Genomic DNA, 19,225 nt, shown 5'->3' on the forward strand with positions numbered 1-19,225 from the left:
TTAATCTGGCATAAGAATAAAGAATAGAGGGGTTAACACCTCTTCCCAAGGAAGAAATTGCTGATTCATCCATAAGCTATGACTTAGTGTTTGGCCACTGACATTTTAAAATGCCAGATTTTTTTATATTCAGAAATTACTTAAATACAACTAATACTTATATTTAGTGGGAATACTTTGTTCACAACCTTTATTTTCAAAGTATTTATTACAAAAAGTGTAAAAAATCCATCTAAACCAGAAATTTGAGATTTTTTTTTTCCTTTCGGCTTTCACAAATCAATGACCATTTCTCCAATTCTATTTTTAAAAGTGATAATCTCTTTTATCCAGTCTTTTTGCAGAGGTGCAAGTATACCCCAAATGGCTTGGAATAAATATATGAGAGGCAAAAGATGTAAAGATGAATGCATACAAACAGTATCAGGAAATCTCAGAAATAAACAAAGTGAAAATAAGAACTGTTGGCATGAAATTGACATTTCCTTTTAGTCATCTTTGTCTTTTGCTCCATGTTTAAGAATGCGTGTAAACTCTATATAATTGAAATTTCCCTTTTTGTCAATAGGTACTTCTCAATACAGCTCATCTACTTCTTCATCTATGAACCTATTTCCCATTGTTGTCAGTAATTCTCTCAAGTAATCCTCCTGAATGGTACCTGTAGCTTCTTCATGAAAGCAAGCAAAAGCATTTCTGATGTCATCTTCTGGATCTGCTCCACTTAATTTTCCCCCAAACATTGTGAGGAACATAGTAAAATTTATAGGACCGGGAGCTTCATTCATCATGGCATCTAGGTACTCATCAGTTGGATTCTTTCCTAAGGAAGCAGGCATATCATGTAAATCTTCCTTGTCAATGAAACCTTCTCTCTTCTAATCAATCACATTGAAGGCTTCTTTGAATTCCTGAATCTACGATTGATCAAACATGGTAAAAACATTTGAAGTTGCACACTGAGGGTACTTCTTGGTGATCTTTGTCTTTGCCCTTTTGCTTGACATGTTGACTAGTAAGTCCTGTGGCGACTGAGAACCCAAGAACAACGGTGGCAACAAACGATGATGCCCTCCAAACACTGGCTGGAGATGAGGGAAGAGGCAGCAGCTACTGTACACTACAATGCACCCAGCTCCCGACTAACCACCCAGGAGTCAGGCACAGAACCCAGAACTTCCACCCTGACTCACAGACCAGTGAGTACACAATTTAGATAGAAAGAGTGATATCATAAGGAAATTGTTAAAAAACAGAAAATAGTTTACCTATCAGATATATGAATAATGGAAGAATTTGTGATCAAAGAGATATAGAGGATCAATGGAAGTTAAGTTGATCATTTTGATTACATTGAATAAAAAATATTTTGCACAAACAAAACCAATACAGGTAAGATTAAGAGGAAAGTAGGAGAACAGGAAAATTTTTTAAAGCAAGTTTCTCTGATAAGATTCTCATTTCTCAAACAGAGAATTGAGTCAAATTTACATGAATCTAAGTCATTCTCCTATTGAAAAATAGTTAAAACATATAAATAGGAAGTTTCCAAAAGTAATCAAAGCTATCTATAGTTATAAGAAAAAAATATTCTAAGCCAGTATGGATTAGAAAAATGTAAATTAAATAAACTCTGAGGGCAGAGCCAAGATGTAGAGTAGAAGAGACCTGCAAAAGCAGAGACCTGTAAAAACTCTCCCCCACAGCCCATAAAATACCTGCAAAAAAAGACTCTAAACAAGTATAGAGCAGAAAATACCACAAACGACAGAGTGAAAGGGAGTTTCAGTCAAAGGCACCCTGAAAGGCTGACAAGAAAGGTCTATAATACTAGTCTTGGGGTGGAGTGCAGCCCGGGGATGCAGCCCAGCCATGGCCACGTGGCATAGCAGGGGCAGGACCAGAACAGGTCTCAGGGTGTGGAATCCCCGGCAACAGCTGCGGTTCCCCAGATTGCTCAATCCACAAACACCAAAGACAGCTTCAAAGGTCAGTGAGAAAGCTCTTTTACCTGGGTGATAAGGGAACTTGGTCTGGCCCCACCAGCAGCAGCCACTGTAGTGGCAGCATCCATTTTGGAGCCTTCCACCTAAAGACTCTGGGGAAATTGAGCAGCTGATCTGGTTCTCAGCCCTGAGTGGTGGCCCTGGAGTGAGGCAGAGTGCTGGCATGGTGGAGCTGGAAGCAGTTGTGGAGAGAGAATTCTACTCCTAGATCATGGGAAGAAAAGTTTTCAGTTGCGTCCTGCACAGGCCAGGAAAGGAGTAAACTCCTCTTCCTTGATTGTGCCATCTTGGAGAAACTGAGAACTTACAGGTCACTAGAGTGTACCCTCCTCTTGAATAAACACTCAAAAGTCAAGTAACTGGCTGTGAAAATGACCAAAAAAGGGGGAAAAAGTAAGATAATAGAAGATTACTTTCTTGATGAACAGGTATTTTCTCCCATCCTTTTGAATTACAAAAAACAATGCATAAGGAAGAAATTAGAGGAAGAAATAAAAGTCAAGGTTTCTGCATCCAAAACCTCCAAAATAAATATACAATGGTCTCAGGCCATGGAAGAGCTCAAAAAGAATTTTGAAAATCAAGTAAGAGAGGTGAAGGAAAAGCTGGAAAGAGAAATGAGAGCGATGCAAGAACATTATTTTTTGATCATGGCTTGTCTCTTTTATGAAAGATAATTTGCCCCATTCGATTTCTCCCTTTCTCCTCCCAGTACATGCCTCTCTTACCCCTTAATTTCATTTTTTTAGATATGATCCCTTCCTATTCAACTCACCCTGTGCTCTCTGTCTCTCTGTCTCTCTCTTTCTCTGTGTGTGTGTGTGTGCATGTGTGTGTTTGTATGTGTGTGTGTGTGTATGTATAATCCCACCAACTACTCAGATACTGAAAAAAGTTTCAAGAGTTACAAGTATTGCCTTTCCATGTAGAAATGTAAACTGTTCAACTTTAGTAGGTCCCTTATCATTTCTCTTTGCTGTTTACCTTTTAATGCCTCTCTTGATTCTTGTGTTTGAAAATCAAATTTTCTTTTCAGCTCTGGTCTTTTCATCAAGAATGCTTGAAAGTCCTCTATTTCATTTAAAGACCATTTTTTCCCCTGAACTATTATACTTACTTTTGCTGGGTAGGTGATTCTTGGTTTTAGTTCTAGTTCCTTTGACTTCTGGAATATCATATTCCAGGCCCTTCTGTCCCTTAATGTAGAAGCTGCTAGATCTTGTGTTATCCTGATTGTATTTCCACAATACTTGAATTGTTTCTTTCTAGCTGCTTGCAATGTTTTCTTCTTGACCAGGGAACTCTGGAATGTTCCTAGGAGTTTCTTTTCTTGGATCTCTTTCAGGAGGTGATCAGTGGATTCTTTCAATATTTAATTTGCTCCCTGGTTCTAGAATATCAGGGCAGTTTTCCTTGATAATTTAATGAAAGATGATGTCTAGGCTCTTTTTGTGATCATGGCTTTCAGGTAGTCCCATAATTTTTAAATTGTCTTTCTTAGATCTGTTTTCCAGATCAGTTTTATTTTCAATTAGATATTTCACATTATCTTTCATTTTTTCATTCTTTTGGTTTTGTTTTGTGATTTCTTGGTTTCTCATAAAGTCATTAGCCTCCTTCTAATTTTTAGATCGAATTGCATTCTAATTTTTAAAGAACTATTTTCTTCAGTGAGCTTTTGAACCTCCTTTTCCATTTGGTTAATTCTGCTTTTTTAAAGCATTCTTCTCCTCATTGGATTTTTGAACCTCTTTTGCCAAATGAATTAGCCTATTTTTAAAGGTGTTATTTTCTTCAGCATTTTTTGGGTCTCCTTCAGCAAGTTGTTGATCTGCTTTTCATGCTTTTCTTGCATCTCTGTCATTTTTCTTCCCAATTTTTCCTCCACCTCTCTTACTTGGTTTTCAAAATCCTTTTTGAGCTCTTCAATGGCCTGAGACAACTGAATATTTATTTTGGATGTTTGGGATACAGAAGCCTTGACTTTTATGTCTTTCTCTGATGGTAAGCATTGTTCTTCCTCATCCAAAAGGATGGGAGAAGATATCTGTTCACAAAGAAAGTAACCTTCTATAGTCTTATTTTTCCCCCTTTTTTGGGCATTTCCCCAACCAGTTACTTGACTTTAGGGTCCTTTGTCAAGAGTAGGGTCTCCGGGGGTCTGTAAGATCTCAGTTCCTCCAAGGTAGTACAATCAATGGTATACACTGGTCTGGGAGCAGACAGAAATTTTTGTGCCCAGAATCTGAGTAATAGAGTTTCCTTTTCACAACCAGTATTATTATCACATTCTTCTAGCTTGTCAATGTCTTTCCTGTTCCTCAGAACTAAAATATATTATTGATGTGACCTTATAATAACTATGGGTCAGAATAAATCTAGAACCATCACCATCCTCTTTATACCTCCTTTACTTTTCTTTCCAAGATACTAAACTTTAATAGCCTTCTTGGATGTCATAACACACTATTGACTTATATTGAGTTTGTGATCTACTTAAATCCTAAGTCATTGTTCAAAATAGCTACTATCTAACTCTCCCTCCACAGCATCTAGATGGTAAAGCCAACAAAGTGACAGGCCTAGAGCCAAGACGACTCATATTCATGAATTCAAAACTGGCCTCAGACACTTTCTAGCCCTTTTACCCTAAGCTAGTCACTTAACTCTGTCTTTTTTCAGCTGTAAACTGAACTGGAGAAGAAGATAACATACCACTCCAATATCTTCACCAAAAATAAAAAACAAGCAGAGTCATAGAGAGTTGGACATGACTGAACAACAACTTGACAACTATCCCTCCACTATTTTGTACTTGTAAAAGTGATGTGTTTTTTTTAATTAACATGTAGGATTTTGCATTTATTCTTATAAATTTCATCACATCAGATCTGGCTATGAGATTTATACTATTCTACTGAGACAGGTTGAGATACTGAATTCTGTCATCCAGCACATAAGCCATCCATCTCAGTTTTGCATCATCAATACTTTTTTAAAATTTTATTTTACTAAAACTTAAATACACAACAAGAACAGAAAAAAGAAACATATAAACTGAAATACAAAATAAGAGAAAAAGCATATCATGGTCCCAGCAGACCATGAGAGGATTCAAAATATGTAGCAATAAATTTCCATTTCAAGAAAGTCTATGTCATAAATACTGAACATTGTGTTGTAAGATATCTATCTTTTCTTTGCTCCCTTGTAAGTTTTCTTTTGTTCTTTGCTGTGCAATTTTTACTCTATTCTTTTTCTCCTTTTCCCATCATCAAAAGTCTACAATTAAACATGAATAAATTTATCTGTAGAAATAAGTATATACATATCTTCACATAGATACATACATACATATATAAAGCTATACTTTCCTTTAAAAAATTCTACTCCTGACCTTTCTTTTATGTTTGTGTATATCTTGTATTTCCTATTCCTCCTGATTCCTTTACTTCACTTCTACCAACTACCTTGCCCCCCTGTTACTTAACCTACCCCTCCATCCAAGGATCCCTCCCTTATCCTCTCATTCCCATAGATCTAAATCCCCTTCTTAATCCCCCCCCTTGATATATTCCTTCAACTTCCCCTCTAAAGATCCCTCCATTATCCTCCCAAGGGTCCCTCCTTTATCCTCCCATTCCCATTAATCTAAAGGCTATTCCATGCCCCCTTTGACCCATTCCCTCTCCTCCAGAGATCCTCATTTTATAATCACCCCTCCCTATCCCCTTAGTGTTTTATTTCTTTCTGAATTTACAACTTTTATACTCTTCTAGATATATATGTATTGTTCCCTTTAATTTTGAAAACCATGACATATATGCCTTCATTCAAATCACTGTTTTAAAAAAAAGTATAGGGCCAAGGAATTTTCCACCAAAGACCACTTCCAAGTTGATATTAAACCATTAATTATCACTTTTTGGATATGGTGTTTCAATTAGTTCAAAATCTGCTTTACCATCATCTAGCTGATATGTCTCCATTTTATCCACAAAGATTGAATGAGAGACTTTCAAATATTTTGCAGAAATATAGGTACACTAACACCTACTGCATTGCCTGAACAAGTCTAAAAAATTTGTAATAATAATGATCATGATGATAAATGAGGTTTCTTTTGATGAAGTTACATTAGTTCTTTGTAATCACTGTGTTCCTTTTCTATATATTCACAAACCATCCCTTCCTTAATATTTTCTAGAATTTGGATGGGAATAAAGACCAAGCTCATTGCACTGTAGTTGGCAGAACTCATTTTATCTCTTTTTTTGGAAAACTGATAAACTTTTCCCCTTCACCATTTCTGTTACACTTAAATTGTGTCTACTGTGTCTAGTCTATAGGAATCTTCATTCTTCCTAAACAACCACAGCTCTTACAGCCTTTATCATATTCATTGTGGCTTAACAAAATACTATCACATTGTTTTTTGGTTGGTCCATGTATGTACATTTTTTCCTAGTTATAGTCCAACCTCTTTGAAGGCAGGCTCTTATCTGATGCTTATTTTATATTCTTCATGAAACCTAGCACAAGGTTGCCTCCTGAGTGACTTCAGTGAAAAATTTTGGAAGTATTCATAGAGAACTTTAACATTTTAGAATTATAATGGACATTTGGCATCATCTAGTTTAATGTCCCTATTCATGCACAAATTCTTGTATTGAATTGTAGTTGCTGTGATTTTTGCACTAGCCCTCTAGCCAACCAAATCTGTAACAAGTGTAAATCTATTTCCATTAAAGAAGTTTTGATTCAAAGTGTTAATGAGGAGTTAGCTCACTCAAGTCCAATTTCCCCACTGAAGGTCAGAGGAGGTTCAGTTATGATGACATAGATGTATAGTTGTAAGACTGCTTAGACAGCTTCTGTGTATTAATTTGATCTCTGTCAGAACAGGGTCCTGAGAATGTCTAGACACAATGGAAAGAACTGCCAGATTCAAGACATAAATAGGGATTTCTGCAAACCACAAGACAGGACTCTTCCATTCTGTTTGTATTTGTCCTGAAAAGATATAAAACTCTTCCTTAAGCCAGGGTAATGATTTCTAGGTCTGAAGTATGAAATAAGTAGGAAAAGTTAAAATTGGAAGCATTCAAACAAAGCCTGTATATTGGGAATATTTTAGAAAGGATTTCTACATTGGACAAGATGTTGATTTCTATGCTCTATCCAACTGTAACATTTTATTCAATCAATAAGAATGTATTAAGTTTGTAAAATGCATGGTTCTATACTAACAATACAAAAACAAAAGCAGTTCCTGTTTTCAAGGAATCTATTTCTACTGGAAAGAGGGAATAGCAAGTACAAAAATTATAATATAATAATCTAAAATAAATATAACACATACATATTGTATATATGTGCATATATGTGTATAATATGTACATAAATATATATACATATGTGTGTGTGTGTGTGTGTGTGTGTATACAGAGAGAGAGAGTAGAGGGACAGAGAGAGCAAATGAGAATGAGAATGAAAATCTGGGGGTAAGACCCTAAAAGTTTGGAGGTATTAAGAAAACCTTTATGCAGAAATGACATTTGAACTGAACCTTGAAAGATATTAGAAATTTGAAGAGATAGAGGTGAGGATGCAGCAAATCTCAGATATAGGATTTATAAAGACAAAGAGAGGGAAGATGGAATGGCATGAATGGGAAATAGCAATCTGGACAGTTTGACTGGAGTACAAAGCTAATAAGGAGAAGGAATGTACAAATAGTCTTCAAAGACAGATTTGATCCAGATTGTTGAAAAGTTTAAATATCAAGGAAAGATTTTTATATTTCATCCTTTAGGCAATAAAGTGTCCTCAAAATTTCTTCAGCAGCCAAGTTACATTAACAGATACATACTTTAAGAATGCCATGGGGGTGGAGTGAGCCAGGATGGAGGAGCAAATGCAGGGACTTGCTAGAACTCTGCCCCCAAGCCCAGCAAATATCTGTAAAAAATGACTAAACAAATTCTGGAGCTGCAGAATCCACAAAATGTGGGAGTGAAGCAAATCTCCAACTCAAGATAGCCTGGAAGGTCAAAAGGAAGCATCTATCCCACTGGGCTGGGAGCAGATCACAGTCTAGTGTGGGTCATGCAGGCACAGACAGGATATGAGGAGGCATGACTGGGAACTGATTCTCTGGGACCTATGGCAGTTTCCAGACTTCTCAACCCCAAAACTCTGGGTACAAAATTGGAAGATCAGTGGAAAAAAACCTGTGTGAGAAAGTACTCATCTGGTCTCAGTCCCACGAGGGTAGAAGGTGTGGAGGAGCCCCAATGGCAGCAGAAGTTGGGGCAGTAGCAGCACCTATATCAGCTCTAGCCCCACAGATTGTGGAGGGATCAAGAGGCTGAAAGTATACCCTCATCCCCACTGGAAGCAGAGAACTATCTTGACAAAGAGCTCACAAGTCAAGTAAATGGGTGGGAAAATGAGCAAAAAACAGAAAAAAGAATCAGAGTATAGGATCTTACTTTAGTGACAATTAAGACGAAAATAAACAAATAGAAGAAGACAACAAAGTAACAGCTTCTACATCCAAAGACTCCAATAAAAATATGAATTGGCCTCAGGTCATAGAAGAGCTCAAAAAGGATTTTGAAAATCAAGTAAGAGAAGTAGAAGGAAAATTGGGGAGAGAAATGGGAGTGATGCAAGAAAATCATGAAGAGTCAACTGCTTGCGAAAGAAGACCCCCAAAAGCTGAAGAAAATAACAGTTTAAAAAACAGATTAGCCCAAATAGCAAGAGAGATTAAAAAAGCCAAGGAAGAGAAGAATACCTTAAAAAGCAGAATTGGCCACTGGAAAAGTAATTCTAAAAGATCACTGAAGAAAATAATTTCTAAAAGATTAGAATGGAGCAGATAGAAGCTAAAGACTTTATTAAAAATCAAGAAAGTATTAGATAAGATCAAAGAAATGAAAAAATAGCAGACAATATGAAATATCTCATTGAAAAAACAACTGATCTGTAAAGCAGATCCAGAAGAGACAATTTTAAAATTTGGCACTACTTGAAAGTCATGATCAAAAAAGAGCCTAGACATCATCTTTCAAAAAATTATCAAGGAAACTGCCCTGATATTCTAAAACAAGAGGTTAAAATAGATATTGAAAGAATCCACCAGTCACCTCCTTGAAGAAATCCCAAAAGGAACACTAGGAATACTGTAGCAAAATTCCAGAGTTCCCAGGTTAAGGAGAAAATATGGCAAGCAGCCAGAAAGAAACAATTCGAGTGTTGTGGAAACACAATCAGCTAGACCTAACAGTTTCTAAATTAAGGGATCAGAGGGCTTGGAATATGATATTCCAGAGGTCAAAGGAACTAAGATTAAAACCAAGAATCACCTACCCAGCAAAACTGAGTATAATACTTCAGGGGAAAAAAATGGGACTTCAATTAAATAGAGGACTTTCAAGCATTCCTGATGAAAAAGAGCAGAATTGAATAGAAAATTTAACTTTCCAACACAAGGATCAAGAGAAGCATGAAAAGGTAAACAGGAAAGAGAAATCATAAAGGACTTGCTAAAGTTGAACTGTTTACATTTCTATAGGGAAAGATAATAATTGTAACTCTTGAGACATTTCTCAGTATTAGGGTAGTTGGAGGGATTAGATATGGATAGACAAGGGCACAAGGTGAGTTGAATAGGAAGAGATGATATCTAAAACATAAAATTAAGGGTTGAGAGAGGAATATGTTGGGAAGAGAAAGACAGAAATAGAATAAGACAAATTCTCTCTCACATAAAAGGGTCAAGAAAAAGATTTTTAAATGGAAGGGAAAAGGGAAGAGGTGAGAGGGAAAGAGTGAACCTTACTCTCATCACATTTAGCTTAAGGAGGGAATAACATGCACACTCAATTTGGTATGAAAATCTATTTTATACTACAGGAAAGTAATGGGGAAGGGGATAAGTGTGGGATGGGAGATAATAGAAGAGAGAGCAAATGGGAAGAGGGGGGTAATTAGAAGTAAACTTTTGAGGAGTGATAGGGTCAAGAGAGAGAATAGAATAAATAGGGGGCAGAATAGGATAGAGGGAAATACACTTAGTCTCTCACAACATGACTACTACAGAAGTCTTTTGCATAACTACATATGAATAACCTCTATCAAATTGTTTGCCTTCTCAGTGGGGATGACTGGGGAGGGAGAAAGGGAAAGAAGTTGGAACTGAAAATTTTAAAAACGAATGGTAAAAATTGTTTTTACATGCAACTGGGAAATAAGATATACAGGCAATGGGGTGGAGAAATCTATCTTGCTCTACAAGAAAAAAGAGAAGACCGGGATAAGAGAAGGGAGGGTTGTGAAAGAAGGAGGGCAGATTGGGGGAAGGAGTAACAGAATGCATGCTGTCTTGTAGTGGTTTGAAGGAAGAGATGGGGAAAAAAATTGAAACACAAAATCTTGTGGAAGTAAATGTTGAAAGCTAAAAATAAATTAATTAATTTCAAAAAATGAACTGATATAAAAAAAATGCCATTGTAATTCGGCTACAGTATAGAGGACAGAGTGTGGAGTGGAGAAACTGTAGAAAAGGTGACTAATTAGGAGGTTATTTCAATAGTGCATGTGACAAATACTGAAGGCCTGCCTAGAGGTCATGTGGGTGAGAAAAAGTAATTATTGTGGAGGTGGCAATATTACCAAGATCTGGGAACCTGATTCAATATGAGGCCAGAGAGTGAGGAAAAAACTATAAATCCTAGGTTGTTTGTGATTCTCTCAAGTGACCGCCCATCTTCATGTATGTTTACTTTTTCCTTTCAGTTAATTCAGCAAATGAATTCATGATGAGTTCATGATGTGCAGAATACTGTGTTTTCCTTCTGTTGGTTTTCTTTAGTTTGGGGTTCATATAGCTTGTTTGTACGTAGTTATTTGCAGGTTGTCTCCCTCACTATAATGTGCACTCCTTGAAAACATGAAATGTCTTTTGCCATTCTTTTTACTCCCAGTGCTTAGAATGGCTCCTGGCACATAGTAGGAGTTTAATAAACCTTCATTGACTGACTGTAGTAGTAAAAGATTTAGATAAGATACAGGTCCTTATTTTCATAGAATTTACAACCTTGCAAGAAAAAGAAATACACAAATAACCATATAACAATATGCGCATTAAAGAAGTAAAAAACACGAAGTTATAAAAATGATGCAGAGAAATAATACACATTTTAAACAAGGGCAAATATGACATTTTATGATATAACTTAAAATTATAGAAAATCTAGGAATTAGTATTTACCAAGAAAAATAAATCCACCTTTACTTTGGGACGTCATTAAAATGAAGAGAGGCAATTTGCCATCATGACAGCTAAGTAGCTCATGAAATCTTAGGCTAACACTTAAACATGCTATCTGATACATATCAGATGCCTTATCAATACTTGCTGAATTTAATAAAATTAGTTTGGTGTCTTATTACCAAGTTATTTAACATGGTGTTTTGTACTTAGTAGGAACTCAAAAAATATTGAGTGAATGAATAAACGCAACAAAAGGGTAAATAGCTCTTATAATTTTTGTAAACTTGAAGAACAGTCTTCATTTGGGTTTACTGAAGGCAAGGGATTGAGGGATATGTGAGCATCATATCCCAAATTCTGAACCCCCAAGGAATGATACCCCAAATATACTGTAAATTTCTAGCAGATATATTCTTAGTTTTAGTGCAAATTCATTCCAACGTCTGAAAGCATCTTTTCCTAGCACAGTAAACATTGAAGTATGTTAATACATCATAGATTTAGAACTTGAAGAGACATTAAAGATCATCTGGTCCAATTCTCTCATTTTACAGGTAAGAAAAACGAGAGCAAAACTTGAAGCAATTTTTTTGTTACTGAGTCATGAACAAGAAGAAAACATTTTTATGCTAATGTTCGGGAACTGACAATGTATTTTAAATAGCTGTCTATTCAAAAAGATTTGGGAAAAGGGCCAATATTCACTTAGTTTCTTAGAATGCCCACTTTTATCTCCAACGCATTTGATAATTGAACTATACTTACAGTTACATTTTAGGAAGTTGAAAAATACCTTTGAGTTGGAAGGAAATTACGAAATCATCTCACCCAATCCTTTCATTTTACAGATGAGAAAACTGTGACCTAAATAGCTGCAGCAACTTGAACAATATAAGTGGTAAGTGGTGGATTTGAGTTTCCAATCCAGGTCCTCTAACTACAAGGTCTAACTTCTTCACTGTACCACCTGTCTCCCTAAGGTAACATGGAATTTAAGGTGTTTGTTTTATCTTTAATGTCTATTTATTGTTTAGTATCCTTATTGTAATAAAGGAAATGCTCATTTCACTTCATTAGTATTTTTCGGATCTTTCCCCAGAAAAGCTCTCACCTGCTTTACATGGGACACTACATTTTTCAAGGTTCCTTAAAAATGCTTTTATGTTGAACTTGGCAGATGGCCTTATAAACAGGCATAATATATAAAAACGTTATAGAGCTAGTTAGCTAGAACAACCACCACTGCTGCACTATACTTTGTTTGATTATCTCAAAGCATGGATTCATGACTCATAATCTTGAAATGAAATCAGCCAGACTTTGAATAAAGCAGAGAACAGAGTAGATATTCTGCATTTTAGACTTTTGCCCATTAACAGAAAGGTATCCTTGTCACTGAAAACTTAACTCCAATAGTATAGTGAAATGATCAATACATACACACACACCCACACACACACACACACATATGGCACATTGTTTGATTTCCAGACATTCAGGATAAATTCCATTCACAATCATCTCTTTTTCTTTCATCAGGTATATACAGTAACACATCAGGTATACATAGTAAAAATCATTGATCCAGCTTCTCCTTAGAATGATCTGTTCCACTACAATGAATTTCTCAGAGAGCTAAGGATTACTGCTTTGGGTGCCAAAACTTTAAAAACATTATTATGTAAATCATTTCCGTAGAAATTATTCAAAAATGTATTACTCCTTTGTAATGCTAATTGAATATAATGAATATAATCAACTATTTCTTTATTACAGGTCAGATCCATAACTAGAAATTTTGGCACCCAGGGCAAGCAGTATGAAACATGACCTCATATAACTTAGCAATTTGTAATGCAAAAATATCCCAAGGAACAGTTATGATTTAGTTAAGTGGAGGGGAGACCTAATCTATTATTTTGTGGTAGAGAAACAAAGACATCACCCCAATTTGGGAAAACTCCAAAAGATCATGAGGAAGGAGAGTAGGGTGGACCTAAGCCAGAGAGAAAACCACATAGTGTGTAGTCTCCAAAAGGAAAAACAGGACACTCCTTATCTAAGTATTAATTCTTACTAATCAGGTGCTAAGTTCCATTGATTCTATTTCTTTGTTATGGAATAAATTAAAATGTTATCAAAATGTCAATGTAATTTTTAATTGATCAAGCTTTTAAAATAACTGTTCTACTATTACAGGTTCTCTAAATTTTGGTGATCTTATTTCGCCCTTGTCCTTTGACTGAGGGTCACCATGACTTCAGAGACTGTTTTTTAACATTCCTTATATATCTCTCAGTACTTAGTATAGTGTTTTGCACATAATAGAAAATAATTTAAATAGATTCATTAATAAAAATGTTAAATCATTTCAGATTAATGATTTTGAATGTGAATTTTTACAAGTGTAATGTAGAGATATCCATCATAGCTTTCACTGTATTTATGCCAATACTAAATGACACTCAGACTGCTATGATTTGGTTTTATTTTGTCTTAATGTCCCTTTATGCTATTTTCCTGTCTTTTTTTTACCGAAAAGTGACAATTTTAACCATTTAATGTGAACTTTCTTATCTCATACCTTACTCTAACTATAGCATCTAATCTATTAGGGTTTGGAGGACTAGAAAACCAAACATGTTAGAATAGTATGCAAAATAGTATGCAAATACTAATACAAATAGTATGCAAAATCCTCAGAATGAGGATTTATCCTATTTTAAAGTGCATGAATTTCATTGGGTGGAAAGTATTTAGTAACTTTTGATTCTTTGATTAGTACTTGATCATTTTCTGGCTCTATTCTGTATTCCTAAGTGGACAAAGTCATTGGATAAAAGACATCTGAATGTCAAAGATTTTAATGTATTTTATTTAATGTACCTGCTAGCCATCTATGTAGTGTGCTTGAGGATTATAGAGAGTAGAAATAGAAGATGTGGTCTCCTATTTAGAAACAGGGATGAAATATATACAAAAGGAAGTAATTTAAGAAGTAAAAAGTGATATTAACATTAAAATATTCTGTTAAAATTGAAATACGTTCTGAGTGACAGAATGGTAATGAAAGTGATCAAAATCAGAATGAGGTTAATTGAGAATAATATCCTGAAGTTTATGCAAATTTAAAGCATTATTTTGATAAGATAAAAGTGACATAGTAATAATACAATTAAGTAGCTATACAATTAAGATCAAATAATGCTTTTTTTTTTACTTCCAATAGAAAATCCTGGGGCATAGATAACTGCCTTATTCCTGGATCCTTGCTTCAGAAGCAAGATTTTGTAAGAAGAGAAACAATATGATGGCCTCAGACTATCTGGATTGTGGTTCAATATTTCAACCAAACGAACTAAGTACACGCTCTAGACCTTGTGTAAACTCTGGGGTACAAGGACAAAAAAGAAAACAAAGTCTACTCCGAGGAAGATTACGTTATACTAGGAGAAAAGAAATGTAAGTATATGCAAAATGAATACAAGGTAGTTTGGGGAAAAGAAATGCACTAGCAACCTGAGAGATGAGAATATTCTTAATGTAGAAGGTGGAGCTTGAGTTGAAATTTGGAGGAAAGGAGGAAAATTGAGAGGTAGAGGAAAGGAGGTAGTGCATTCCATATGTGAGGGACAGCCAATACTACGGCATGGAGACATAAAATAAGAGTGTCATATGTGAGTGGAATACTAAGCAGGCTACTATGGATGAATCACCCATGTGACTAGTTCCTCAGTCTTATAGATATCAAAAGTTTCTGTAACAATTATTTGTCCCTAATACAATAGCCATGTTAAAAGATAGGCTATTAAGCTTTTGTTTTTTAAAAGTATTACAAAAGATAAAATATAATATATACACAGACGTAGATAGATAGACAGACAGACAGATAGATAGACAGATAGATGTACATGTGTGTGATGAGGGAAGGAAGGAATGAGGGAGAGAGTGAGAGAGAGAGGGAGAGAGAAGAAAGAGGGAGGGACAGAGGGAGAGAAAGAGAGAGAGAAAGAGAAAGAGGAGAGAGAGAGAGAGAAAGAGAGAGATTTAAATTTGGTTTATAAGGATTAGACTGCTTCCAGAGTAACAAGATTAAAATATCAGGTAGAATATAGCTGAATTGATATTGACAAAAGACTAAACAACTTGTTCAGATCTTACCTGCCTTCTACAAATATACGGCAATGTACAGATAGATAAAATCTATCTGATTTCAGAGATGAAAACAAAATTACCCCAAAATTACAAGCTATGAAGAAAAAAATTACGTATAAAATGGTCACTTTCCAAGATGTGTGCCCCTGGATTTTTGTGGTGGAAAATTAGAATTTTCTACTGTCATGAATGATTTTCTGAAAACCAGTTTCTCTGACCATTTGTCTTAGGAATTCGCATGCTGATTTCTAGACAGCAATAAGCATGTGCAAATCCAATCCTTCAGGTTCTAAAAACAGATTCTTCTCTCCTGGAAAGAGAGGATTTAACTATCAACCCAACAACATGCCAGATGTTGCTTGCTGCAACTGGCAGACCAGGAAGAATAGTTTTGTTTGGTTTTGTTTTGTTTTTTTAATGAAAAAGAAAAGACAAAAGAAGCAGTATGAATTTCTTTACAGTTGGGATACTCAACAATAATAGTCCCCCCCCCCAAAAAAAGAGAGAGAATTTATGAAATATAATGAAGATTGCAAACTCTGTGTTGGGAAAGACTCTATGGAAAGTAGGAAGAACATTTGCTCAAAAAACTTATCACTTGTTGGTACATTTTATGGAAGTTTTGAGGCATTTATTGCATGTAGAGGGGAAAAAGTTAATATTTTAATTTAAAATCACTTTTACTGCTACTGCTAGCATAGATAAAAATTTATAGTTTCACAGCTGTAGAGTTTTTAGATTTAATTAGAGGAACTGTTCCTTTTATGCAACAACTTTCGCACTGAGGTAGGCTATGCTGATTTGAATTAATGTGCTTTAAATAATTTTTACTGAGTTTCCTGCTGTGAATCGCTAAAGAGTGGCTTTGTGTTATGTGCTTCTAAAAGCAGACCCTTTCCCCCCTTCTGTTTAATTTTCTCTGCCTTATATACAGTAGTTAGAGAAAATTTGGGAACAACAAAGTCATTTGGAAGTTGTAATTCTCAGAGAGGACGGTACATGAACCCAAGTTCAAAATTTAAGTAACTCTAGGGTTCTGGCAGCCCGGAAAAAAAAGAACCAATTTATTAAAGTTTTCTAAGAGTAAGGACTAAGGACTATTTCATGTGTTACCTAAGCAATGAAATTTTAGCTTCTTATTGTCCTTCATTCTCAAAGAGGACCAGTATGTCCTACTGTGGCTGATCAGACCAATATGAGCTCAGAATGCTCTACCACAGGTTGGTCACAAATAATGTGAACATTTGAGGTGGATTCTTTAAATTTGTGTATCTTGCATTTCTTTTGTGCTTTTTCAATTTTGTTTTGAGCACAGCCCCTTCTCTGGATAAGGGCACACCATGCTGGGCACTCAGTGTCAGCATCTCCCATGTCACACAATCAATTCCACAGTTCTTAAAAGAGATATTGAGAGTGTCCTTTATTGCTTTTTCTGATCACTATGTAAAGATTTTCCCTGTGAGTTCTCAAAAAAATGTTTGTTGCTTAATGTTGTTTTGAAGGAAGATTAACATTTAGTGGGATGACTGTTTTACATGATTTATTACTGGTTGGTAATAGTAAAAGAAACTAAATCGCAAACAAGATGCTCACAGAATAAGGTGGTTAATACAATTATCTGATTAACTGAAGGTTTGGTCAATCCTGAATCCTTTTTTCTTTTAACTTTTGTTGGAAATCATTCCAATATGCATATGTCAAAGTGAGTGGTCAAAGAGAGAGTAAACATTCTTAAGAAACATACTGCTCTAAGGACATGAGAAAAGTTGCATGAATATTTTCCTGTTTGATGAAATAGAAGTTCAGTTAGCTTCATCCTAAGTCCTATAACTGTGCTTTATTTTATTGTAGACTTTTGTTGATTTCTCAGGAATGCTTTAAATGTAATTTCAAAATGGCTTCTGTGAGAGGATTGGTGGTTTCAAATTATAGAAACCACAGTGGGAAAAAGTGATCATCTCATATTCAAGTAATAAAGAAGGAAAGCATGGCCAGAAATACACTGAGAATCTAGCCTCGATTCTTAGAAAGTATATTTCAAAGACTTGGAGGAAATTTGAGATTAAAATTCTTAAATGTAAGTGACCCCAACAACTGGTTCCTCCTTGTTAATGAGAATTAGACACAGAATACAGTTTCCCGTTGTTGGTCCTTCTCCTGTTTGAAATAGAAAATCCTTAAAGCCAAACAAGAAACTATTCAGCTTCTCTGCTTTTAATAGAACTTTAGTAGAGTTTCTGAATAATAAAAATCCCCATGGCTCCTATTCTTTGTTTCTCCATTTGATTTGTGACATATTTTCTCAGTTCCTCTTCCCTTAATGCTCAGACAGCCTGCAATATCTTTAGATTAGGATGTCATTTCTGTTTCTTTTTCTGTTGATCACCACCCAAATATTTTCTACTATGCCTCCTACCTGAGGTTCCATAGTTCTTTACATCACTATAAGTTCTCATTGTGTTATGCCACCCTATTGCCACTATTTGTCCTTTAAAATCTGTATTATTTCTTTTGAATAAGACATATATGTCTATATATATACAAATGTGTATATAGACATATATATATGCATGCATTCACTTCATAATCATTCACCAATGATTAGACACAAATTTTATTTTCCTCCTCTGTTTAAAGGATAGCTCTCTAGGAAAGCAAAATGGGATAGTGACATTCAAAGATGTGGTGACAGATGTTTAAGCATAAGTCTCCATTAAGTCTGAGGATGGGATAAAAGCACAAACAACACACTTTTAAGTTTGATCTGCATTATTAACTTTTCCTCATCACTTTCTTAAGTCTAGACAATTAATAAAATAATAAATCAAGTACAGATTTGTAGTGTTTCCAAATATCAGATGTGTAAATGCTCATGCTGAAAATCTCAAGTAGGTTCAAGTTGACTCTAGTATACGCCTGACTACAAGGGAATGAATTGGATATAAAATGAGAAAAGCAACATGCAATATATAATCAGAATTAGAGCCAAGAAGACCTGAGTTCATGTCCAGAGCATCACATATAATCCCTGTATGTCCCTGGTGTAATGAGCCTTTCCTATAATATGTAGCATGGAAATGTTGTTGTGTGACTCAAAGGGATTCAGAATATACATATCTAATCTCTCCTTCCTCCAGGGGAGACTTGAATTCCCGATGTAATGGAAGCAAGATTTGGGACTAGACGTTTAGCCAAATTATTTTCTTCAGAGAGAAAAGAAATACTGAGATGCAATTTTATTTATCTGTTCTTTAAATATTAGCAATCTAGGAGACATGGTTTTCAGGATCAAACTAAACTTATGATTACTGTTTCATGAATGGGGAAAGGAAGACACAAATTTTATATGCAATATTTGACTTCTTTCCCCCAAAATACAGTGACACAATCTACAAAATTAAAAAGTAACAAAAAAATTCCTAGTCAATTACAAGGCAGAAATCAAAGAAGGTATTTTTTTTATCTTTTTTTTTTAGATATTTTTTCTAATTACATGTAAAAACAATTTTTAAATTCATTTTAAAAAATTTTTTGTTCCTAAGTCTCTCTGTCCTTCTCTCCCCAACCCTGTGTCACCAAGGCAATATTCACAGAATTGAGGGAAATATGCTGGTGAAGTTCTGAGTCACAAAGTCTAACAGACTCTCTATATAAAAGGCAGAAGAAAAACATTTATTCAGATACCAAAATTTCAAATCTTAACACCAGAAAGCCAAATCCATTATAGTAAACAAGAAGTCAATACACATTATCACCGCAAGGGACAAAGCCAATTCAAACC

General features: G+C 35.1%; 1 pseudogene; it reads right to left on the reverse strand.

Moving 5' to 3' along the window:
* Window positions 1–420: 420 nt before the first annotated feature.
* Window positions 421–1,016, reverse strand: LOC140509222 (myosin regulatory light polypeptide 9 pseudogene; annotated as a pseudogene).
* Between the last annotated feature and the right edge of the window lie 18,209 nt (window positions 1,017–19,225).

The sequence above is a fragment of the Notamacropus eugenii genome, chromosome 5 (assembly GCF_028372415.1).
Source record: "Notamacropus eugenii isolate mMacEug1 chromosome 5, mMacEug1.pri_v2, whole genome shotgun sequence".
Taxonomy (NCBI): domain Eukaryota; kingdom Metazoa; phylum Chordata; class Mammalia; order Diprotodontia; family Macropodidae; genus Notamacropus; species Notamacropus eugenii.